This window comes from Terrapene carolina, unplaced genomic scaffold (assembly GCF_002925995.2).
Source record: "Terrapene carolina triunguis isolate 2854851 unplaced genomic scaffold, T_m_triunguis-2.0 Scaffold66, whole genome shotgun sequence".
NCBI classification, from domain to species: domain Eukaryota; kingdom Metazoa; phylum Chordata; order Testudines; family Emydidae; genus Terrapene; species Terrapene triunguis.
In genome coordinates, this window is record NW_020664417.1 from 63,705,162 (window position 1) to 63,715,851 (window position 10,690).

Genomic DNA, 10,690 nt, shown 5'->3' on the forward strand with positions numbered 1-10,690 from the left:
TTCAGATGCAAGTGAAGAAGTGAGGTTCTTACCCACGAAAGCTTATGCTCCCAATACTTCTGTTAGTCTCAAAGGTGCCACAGGACCCTCTGTTGCTTTTTACCAACTCCAGCATTACTGCTACATTCATTACATCCGATACACCTTAACGTTGGGATCTAAAAAGGAAATAATGAAAGTAAATCAAACTTGATTTAATGTCAATTTGTTACCAGCACAACAGGCACCATTTCAGAAATGTTCACGTTTTGCTGTTCATTGTAAAAACTGAAAAATGCTAAGGAATATTTCTATGGTTTTCTTGCCTTGTCTTAATAATGAAGCAGAGTCAATGATACAAGCAAAATCAACTGTAACTAGGTTTTATTTTAATAAAAGTAAAGAAGTTAAGCACTAGGATGTTAAAAATAAACACTGCTTTAAAGAAGTTTCATTTTGCAAGAGTTTTAACAAGTCTCATTGTAATTCTTAATTTTTACTAGAAACATTAGCAATAAAAGCAGTAGAGAGAAGCTAACATTTCTCTTTAAATGTGTAAATATTAACTGCCATAAAACAAATAGTAATTAAAATATTGGCAAATAAAAAAGTATATATTTTAATTAACAATTTGAAGGGGTTTAAAACTTCTTAAATGTGGAATGTGTGTTGATGTTTATGCACTGTAGCCATTTACACACATAACACTTCTGTTTCTAATATTATGTGTAAATCCATGTATACATATTGGTAAATTACAAAAACAAATTTTGGGAGCCCAGGTACTATCCTTTTGCTAATGGTTCTGATTCATCCCCCAATGTCCCTTTGCAAGGAAGGGAGGAATATTTCATAGAATCATAGACTTTAAGGTCAGAAGGGACCATTATGATCATCTAGTCTGACCTCCTGCAGGCCACAGAATCTCACCTACCCACTCCTGTATGAAACCTGTGCCTGAGCCATTGAAGTCCTCAAATCATGGTTTAAAGACTTCAAGGTGCAGAGAATCTTCCAGCAAGTGACCTGTGCCCCACGCTGCAGAGGAAGGCGAAAAACCCCCAGGGCTTCTGCCAATTTGCCCTGGAAGAAAATTCCTTCCTGACCCCAAATATGGCGATCAGCTAAACCCTGAGCATGTGGGCAAGACTCACCAGCCAGACACCCAGGAAAGAATTCTCTGTAGTAACTCACATCCCACCCCATCACAAGCCATTGGGCATATTTACCACTAGTAGTCAAAGATGAATTAATTGCCAAAATTAGGCTATCCCATTATACCATCCCCTCCATAAGCTTATCAAGCTTAGTCTTGAAGCCAGATATGTCTTTTGCCCCCACTACTCTCCTTGGAAGGCTGTTCCAGAACTTCACTCCTCTGATGGTTAGAAACTTTCGTCTAATTTCAAGTCTAAATTTCCTGATGTCCAGTTTATATCCATTTGTTCTTGTGTACACATTGGTACTGAGCTTAAATAATTCCTCTCCCTCCCTGGTATTTATTCCTCTGATATATTTATAGAGAGCAATCATATCTCCCCTTGGCCTTCTTTTGGTTAGGCTAAATAAGCCAAGCTCTTTGAGTCTCTTTTCATATGACAGGTTTTCCATTCTAGTGGATCATCCTAGTAGCCCTTCTCTGAACCTGTTCCAGTTTGAATTCATCCTTCTTAAACATGGGAGACCAGAACTGCACACAGTATTCCAGATAAGGTCTCACCAGTGCCTTGTATAACGGTACTAACATCTCCTTATTTCTACTGGAAATACCCGCCTGATGCATCCCAAGACTGCATCAGCTTTTTTCACGGCCATATCACATTGGCGGCTCGTAGTCATCCTTGATTAGACCAGCAAGGGAAAGCCACCCTGTGGAATCCTGAGAGGAGTGCAGAAGGGAGGGGCTGGCTTGGCTTCTCTGCGGCTTTCCTACCCAGAATGTGCAGGGAGATTGTTCCTGGGCAGGGAAGGAGGAGATAACTGGTGGGATCCATTAGCCTAGAGGGAGGAGAGACCTTATGTCTATGCAGATTGACGTATCATTCATGTGTACTTTCATTCATGGTTATGGATTAGATCCTAGCAATTATGCTGAAGGGTGGGGGGCAACCCTAACTATTTGATATTTGGCATGAGGCCATTTATTTGTGTTGGGCCCAAATAAATGCCAGGTATTTTCAGTGGGCATATGTCTTCTTTTCTCTTGCTCCCTTCTTCTCCACTTACAGTTAATAAAGTTGAAGCCTTCACTTTAACATTAACATTATTACTGAATCTGTTTTATTTTCTGGTGTGGCCTGATCAAGCACCCAGTGTTTCATCTTCATCTGGCTCAAATTTCTTTCAACCACTTTGTACTCAAGGAGGGATTCCATTTTTTTATTTGGAGTTTCTGTACTGTGTGCCTTATTTTTGGCATTTGTAGCAATGACGTTCCTAGCATAGTTCAGACCTTGTAATTGACTCTGTTAATTGCCCTTAATGCTGTAGCTTGGCTAAACTTCATTTCCATTTCTTTGGCAATTGGTTATAATTGGTCTGATGAAACTTTGATTTACCATCAGCACTAAATAATATGGACATGGGAGTATAAATAATGGTTCTGAAATGTTGAGAACTTAAGTCAATTTAGTTCCCTTTAAAAAGCCAACAAAAATAGCATACTTGTACATCTTCAAAGAGTTTCCCTAATGTGAGTGTGATTCATGGCAGAGAAGGTTCCCCACTTCTTCTAACAAAGGTTATAGTAATGAATCCTACACTTATAAATTGAAAATTGGTTTGGACTAAAAATAAAGAGGAGGGTGGAAAGCAGCATATAGAAAAATCATGTGAGTGGCTTCTCACCTAGGCACCATTAAACAGGGGAAAATATACAGCCACTAGTTCTGTAGAACAAAAATAAAATGAAGAGTGGGCTTAGTATCTTTTCCCAAATAACCAAACCAGGGGAATTTTAGTTATTAACTGAGACAAGTCCTTTGGGAGCAGAACTTAGAATTTGGATCCATTGTGCAAAGTTACCAACAACAGCAAATATGCAAAGGGCTTGGCAATGGGGTGCAGTCCAGATCAGTGAAAGTTTGTCACCGCTGTAACCTTGGGTGCCTCATGATGCTTTGTTGCTGTAGCTGCCAACCTGGGTCTCTCGTAAACAGCCTACCAGCATGCAAGTCACATCCTGAGTGTCTGTATAATGACAACCCTGGTCCAGTAGCTCTGACCCCTGCAGCTTGCCAGCAACACACCAGTCACACTCAGGCTTCCAGAGTTCTTGGTTACTATTAACAGAGTGACCCCAACCCACTCTGAGTCCCAGATTTTCCCCCCAAAACGTGTGTTCTGCAAAGTCCAGCCCTCTCCTGGACAGTTCGGTTATTAAGATCCCTTGCCCCCATAAGGAATCAATATTCAGCAGTTTATTAATTTAACTGCAGTTACCAAACAGTTAATTTTTAACATTGCACTGGATTACACTAAAAATCAAATGTTTATTAACAAAACAAGGTAGGATTTCAAGTGAATTCAAGTATAAGGGATAAAGTTAGAAATGATTACAAGCAAATTAAAGTGAAAACACGCATCTAAAAGTCTAAAATTTAATCTAGCAAGGCATCATTTAAATTGGCCTTTCTCACCTACAGTCTTTCGGTAAGATAGAATCATAGAATATCAGGGTTGGAAGGGACCTCAAGAGGTCATCTAGTCCAACTGACCCTTTGTTTGGTTGGAGAGGGCCAGAGGTGATGATGCTTTTGTTGTCTTAGGTGAAAGAGAGAACTGGGATTTTCTGCCCCTTTCTTTTATATTCCAGTGAACCTTTGAAGTGGATTCTTCTGAAGGTTACTTCTCAAGCAAAGTTTTTCCAAAAAGTGAGGAAGGTGACATGGAGTCTGGTGATGAAGGAGGTTCCATGTTCTTCCTTTCCCCACTTGTGTTTGCTAAAATATAAATTGTTCCGTTTTCTGCCATCTCCTCCTCCTGCTGTATTGAGAATCCTGTTTACCACTTACATGTAAATATGCATGTGTATATATATGAGGTACCATTTGAAAACTAATAAATCATTAGTGATGGTACCTCTCAAGGCAGATTTTGTACAAAGATTATTACAGTGGCGCATAGGGTATGAATACCCGGATGCTTTTCGTCACAGGGATTCAAAAAAACAATTCCATGACTCTCTCAAATGCCTTTTCTGGCATCTATAAAACTAAAATTAATTTCAGCTCAGTGTGTTTGGCACTCAAGTTATTCATAAGACTCTTTTGACTTTCCACTTTTGCTGAGCCCTCTCTGTTTATGGTATATTAGATTCAGGAAGAGGTTTTTTTAGCCATGTCACCAAAAGTCTGCATTTACCAAAGAGAGGGGTAAGGTTTTTAGATACAGCATTTTTTATATGTAATAGAAATTGATAGTATTGAAAGATCCAGGAAATTACTTATCAAAAACTGCTTGATACATTTGAAAGAGGTTAATTTAAAAGTTATGTTTATTAATATGTGCCAAAATCATTTGATATGGAGGCTTTATCATTTAATTTTCTTTTTTGTGATGACTAGCCTCCTTTATATCTTCTTTGCTTGTTTGGGCCATTCAGAATTTTCATTTGTTCAGACTATAAAGACCGATGGTGTTTATATAAAAAAAAAAACACCTCCTACCTTTGGTCATGAGTTTGGCAAAGTTTTTTTTAACAGAAAGAAGCAAATGTCTGTATAATGTCTTCAGATTTTTATACATGGAACCCACCAGAGTTTTTAATTATGGATATATAGTAATGTCCTTGGTGACCATTAGTTTTTCCTTCTCTGTTAGCATGTCTAATAAATTTAGACAGCAGAAGGATGAGGTCTGTAACAAGAGATAATCCAGGTCTTTCAAGTAGCAAGGAGGAAAACCCAAGTGTGTGCTGTAAGTATTTTTTTTTTTTATGACAAGATAATCAGTAAGGCTCACTTGTATTTAATAAGTCTTTATTTCTTCCTCTAAAAGGAGAATTTCCCATATTAAGACAAAAACTGAAATTATTTTAGGTTTAATTTCAGCATCAGACACCCAATTAGTGGCAGGCAAAGAATATAGAAAATAGTCAGTTCAAGGATAAATTATGTGGTACAGAATTGAAGCAATTTCCCTTAAGATTTGGATATAAAGCTCCATGTGTCAATCAGTTGGTAGAACTGAGAGAGAGATTTTGACAGGTTTGTTATGACAAGAGGGTTACTGATTTTAGAACAAGTGGTTTTATCAGTTTAAAGACAAACTTCAGAACAAAGAAATAATCCTGATTATTATGATTTATTGTTTGTATTACTTTTGTGCCTAGGAGCAATAGTCATGGACTAGGACCTCATGGTGTTAGATGCTGTACAAACACAGAACAAAAAGATGATCCCTGCCCCAAGGAGCCTACAATCTAAGTATAAGACAAGAGACAATAAGTGGATACAGGCAGAAAAGGAGTACAATATTGTCTCATTGTTTACTTGGATTGGTGATAGGCAGTAGTCACAGCAGACGAGCGACCTAATATCTATCTATCTTTTGTGGTTAAGTTATGATCATGAAACAGTTGTGACCATTAATTTAAATCCTCTTGCTATGGAGGGAGTTGGGTATCCTCTATATTCAAAGATTTAGATAATGGTGTAGAGAGTACACTTATAAAGTTTGTAGACAATGCCAAGCTGGGAGGAGTTGCAAGTGGTTTGGAGGATAGGATTAAAATTCAAAATGATCTGGACAAACTGGTCTGAAGTAAATAAGATGAAATTCAATAAGGGCAAATGCAAAGTACTCCACTTAAGAAGGAACAATCAGTTGCACACATAGAAAATGGGAAATGACTGTCTAGGAAGGAGTACTGGGGAAATGGATCTGGGGGTCATAGTGAATCACAAGCTAAATATGGGTCAACAGTGTAATGCTGTTACAAAACATGCAAACATCATTCTGGGATGTATTAGCAGGAGTATTGTAAGCAAGACACGAGAAGTAATTTCTTCCACTCTACTCTCTGCTGATTAGGACTCAACTGGAGTATTGTGTTCAGTTCTGGGCACCACATTTCAGGAAAGATGTGGACAAATTGGAGAGAGTCCAGAGAAGAGCAACAAAAATTATTAAAGGTCTAGAAAACATGATCTTTGAGGGAAGATTGGGGGGGAAAATGGGTTTGTTTAGTCTGGAGAAGAGAAGACTGAAGGAGGACATAAGTTTCCAAGTACATAAAAGGTTGTTACAAGGAGAAGAAGAAAAATTGTTCTTGTTGACCTCTGAGGACAGGACAAGAAGCAATGGGCTTAAATTGCAGCAAGGGCGGTTTATGTTGGACATTAGGAAAAACTTCCTAACTGTCAGGGTGGTTAAGCACTGGAATAAATTGCCTAGGGAGGTTGTGGAATCTCTGTCATTGGAGATTTTAAAGAGCAGGTTAGATAGTCACCTCCTGCCTTAAGTGCAAGGACTGGACTAGATGACCTCTTGAGGTCCCTTCGAGTCCTATGATTCCTATTATTTATTATTAATATAATTGTGACTTTATTTTCTCTCAATTTGAGCTGATGGGTGAGGGGATTTAAGTTATTGTTGAATCCCAATGTTATGAATATAATTGTAATAATTTGTCAATTCCATTTGGATTGGAAGAGTGAGGACTGAATTCCTGTTTATTCCTAGGGTTGCCAGGTGCCTGGTTTTCGACCAGAATGCCCAGTTGAAAAGGGACTCTGGCGACTCCGGTCGGCACTGCCGACTGGGCCATTAAAAGTCCGGTTGGTGGTGCATTGTGGGACCAGGAGTAAGGCAGACTCCTTGCCTGCCCTAGTGCAATGTGTAGTGCAGTGTGGCTTCCGGAAGCAGCCGCCAGGTCCCTGCAGCCCCTAGATGCATGGGCAGCCAGGGAGGCTCTGCACATTGCCCCCGCCCCGATGGCCAGCTCCACAGCTCCCATTGGCCAGGAACTGCAACCAATGGGAGTTGTGGGGACGGAGCCTGTGGGTGTGAGGAGAGTGCACAGAGCCTCCCTGGCCACCCATGCATCGAGGGGGCCGCAGGGACCTTGTGGCTGCTTCCTGGGAGTTGCAGCCTGGAGTCCCCTCCCAGAGCCCACCCCCCCAACATCCCAACCACTTACCCCCAGACCCCTCCTGCACCCCAAACGCCTCATCCTTGGCCCTACCCCAGAGCCCACATCCCCAAACGGAGCCCGCACCCCCTCCCACACTCCAAACCCCGTGGCTCCAGGCCAGAGCCCCCTCCTGCACCCCAAACACTTCATCCCCAGCTCCACCGCAGAACCTGCACCCTCAGCTGGAGTCCTCACCCTCCCCCTCCCCCCCCCGCACCCGGAACCCTTCATTTCTGGCCCCACCAAAGCCCGCACCCCCAGCCAAGGTCCAGTTCCTGAACCCTTATATACTCACACTTCGCCCCAGTGAAGTTGATGGAGATTCACATAAGCCTGAAGTCCATCCATGTAGACCCAATTACAGAGTGCGTGTGCGTGTGTGTGTATAGTTGTCAAGCGATTAAAAAATAGAATACCATTTATTTAAATATTTTTGGATGTTTTCTACGTTTTCAAATATATTGATTTCAGTTACAACACAGAATACAAAGTGTACAGTGCTCACTTTATTTTTGATTACAAACATTTTCACTGTAAAAAAGAAACTTCAATTCACCTCATTGAAGTACTGTAATGCAATCTCTTTTATCACAGAAGTTTAACTTACAAATGTAGAATTATGTATAAAAGAATAACTGCACTTAAGAATAAAACAATCTAAAACTTTAGAGCCTACAAGTCCACTCAGTCTTACTTTTTGTTCAGCCAATCGCTCAGACAAACAAGCACAGCCAATCGCTCAGACAAACAAGCATTCAGTGTTGGGGGAGGACAGGGGAGAAGGGGGAAGTAAGCAGTGACTTGTGCAGGAGGAGGGCGTGGGAGGACGGGGGTGACAATGGGGAGGAGCAAGCAATAACTTGTGCAAGAGGAGGGTGGGGAAGGTGTCTTGCTGCTGCTTCTGGAAGGGTTCTTTCTGATACTGGGCTCGCGAGGCTCGCCTCCTTTTACTGAGCTAGGTGGGCTCCATTCAGCGGAGTGAGCCCTTGTTTGGAAGGGAGAGTAGATTTTACCTCAGGGATGCTTTATTCTGTGCTGTAATTGAAATCAATATATTTGAAAATATAGAAAATACCTACAAATATTTAAATAAATGGTATTCTGTTATTGTTTAACAGCACAATTAATCGTGATTAATTTTTTTAATCGCTTGACAGCCCTAGTGTGTGTATATGTATATATGTGTGTGTGCTGTGTGTGTATATATACACAGCTACCTCGATATAACGCGACCCGATATAACACGAATTTGGATATAACGTGGTAAAGCAGTGCTCGGGGGGGCTGCGCACTCCGGTGGATCAAAGCAAGTTCAATATAACGCGGTTTCACGTATAACGCGGTAAGATTTTTTGGCTCCCAAGGACAGCGTTATATCGAGGTAGAGGGGTGTGTGTGTGTATGTATATATGTATGTATGTGTGTGTGTGTATATATATATATATATATATATATATATAAATAAATTAGACAGGCAATATTAATTAGTTTGAAGGTTTTACTTATGGAAACAATTTTCCTCATTTATTAATATATGATATAAATTTTTAAAGGACCCTTAAAAAAAAAAGGAACATAAAGAAGAGAACAGACATTGAACACTGTATAGTTACAAGCACTGCTGCAACATATACAGACAAGAGGCAAAAATGAGGAATTCCATTTTTCTGCACTCCCCATCACATTCCCCCATATGTATAACAGCACTGATTGTTACATATTAAGATGGTAAATTATTTTCTCTTCCTAACAATCCAACATAAGTACCCATTAGCTTCTGTTTTACCAACAATTCCAGGTTTTTTTAGTATGTTTTAATGTCTTGGATCAGGTATGCCAAACTTGACTCATTTTAATGTAAAAATAGTCTTATAAGCAGTGAGTATGAGAGACAAATATACAGTATGAAAGCTCCTGTTGAAATATTAATAAAAGATAGACATTTCCTTGTCACATGACTGAGTTACTAAAAATATTGCAAAATTAGGAAATTATAGTAATTTTGGGATTACTGGGGAATGTTGAAGAAATGTAATGGTGCAGTAATTTCTCTATATTATTAGAAACTGTATTGGACCATGCATTTTACTGCCTCCTTCAATATTACAAGTAGGTTCCTAATTCTGGCTTATCAGTTGTAATACCAAATTTTTACATTTTGTGTCATACTTTGATATCATGATTACTTGTACAAAGGAATGCATGCATATAGAAGAATTAGATGATTCTGATCATGATATAATGTAGGAATCACTAGTTCCCAAATATAATTAACTGTGTAATTTGCTGTGAGGCATTGTTCTTTAAGTATCACCATCTTTGTAACTAAATGTTACCTACATATGAATTAGTTCTCTTTGCTGTATTCCTGATTACCTTTCATGTATGATTTGCTTAAAACTTTTTTGAGAATTTATTTCAAATATTATGTCCTTTCCCCTTATATTTTACAGCTATATTATTCTGTGTCACTTCTTGATAAGTTGCAATTTGTGTATCAACTTTGCAAAACATAAATCAAAATTTTATTGAAAACAAGTCAACAATGTAAAAACATATAACATAATTGTTTTTTCCACTAAAAACATTAACAGTATAGTTCTACAGGTGGTAAACAAGAGCAGACACGTTTTTTAAATAACTAAAAGCATCTAAGAAATGTGTAAATTAAACAGAAGAAAAATAACTGCAAAAACTTGACTCAGTTTATAGAGTGGTGGTATTTGAGGATAATGGAATTATTAGCTGTTGTTACCAGGATATGACTCCCTACAGGGGCTGAAGTGTGAAGGAGGGAATGAGGGAGCACTGTTGCCCATAGTCTCCCTGATTACTCCCCTTCCTTCTTGGCAATCTGCTTTAACTACTGGTCACCCATAAGCTGCTGGCTTCTGTATCCTTTCAGTGAGTCTTGTGGCAGTAACTTTAAAAAGGAATGCCAACTCCAGCAGTGTCCCAGTCACAGGAATCTAGGTTTGCTGTACAGTGCTTTCACAGTAGTTTCCAGATAAAAGGCAGAGTACCCTTTGTTCATCTAAACATGACTAGCCACAATGTTCACTGTTGTCTTGCTCCCCCAAATTCAAATTTGTTGCTGTGGCAGCCTGTAGCACCTATAGAGTTACATTCTAGATTCCCACTTTACATCTCTCCTCAACCCACTGGCATTTTTTGTAATTGCTTTTTACTTAGAAAATATCAGTCCCGATGGAATTTATTTAGCAGTTTCATTCAAATTTAGCCTAGACATTAGTGACCAAAAGTCATTGCCAGCTGACATTCGACCTACCTGAAATGAGTAGAACAGGTTAAATAAATAAAAGATACTTGCAAAAATGTCAAACATTTAAAGTTGTTTCCCTTGCACAGGGTTTGAGATATACCTATTTTCCTTTTTCCATTTTTTTAAAGCACTTTTTAATCAGTTTTTCAAAAACATAACTGAATTGACACAACACACAATTTTTGGCAGTGAAAATTTTTGACAGTGGTTTGGATTTTTAAAAAGCCACAAATTTTCTCTCTCTCTCACACACACACACACACACACACACACACACACACACACACACACAC

At 39.2% G+C, this 10,690-nt stretch overlaps 1 protein-coding gene across 1 annotated transcript in view; it reads left to right on the forward strand.

Moving 5' to 3' along the window:
- ARAP2 (ArfGAP with RhoGAP domain, ankyrin repeat and PH domain 2) overlaps positions 1 to 10,690 on the forward strand; it is a 195,639-nt gene that overhangs the window by 157,009 nt on the left and 27,940 nt on the right. The gene's annotated exons all lie outside the window — the stretch shown is intronic.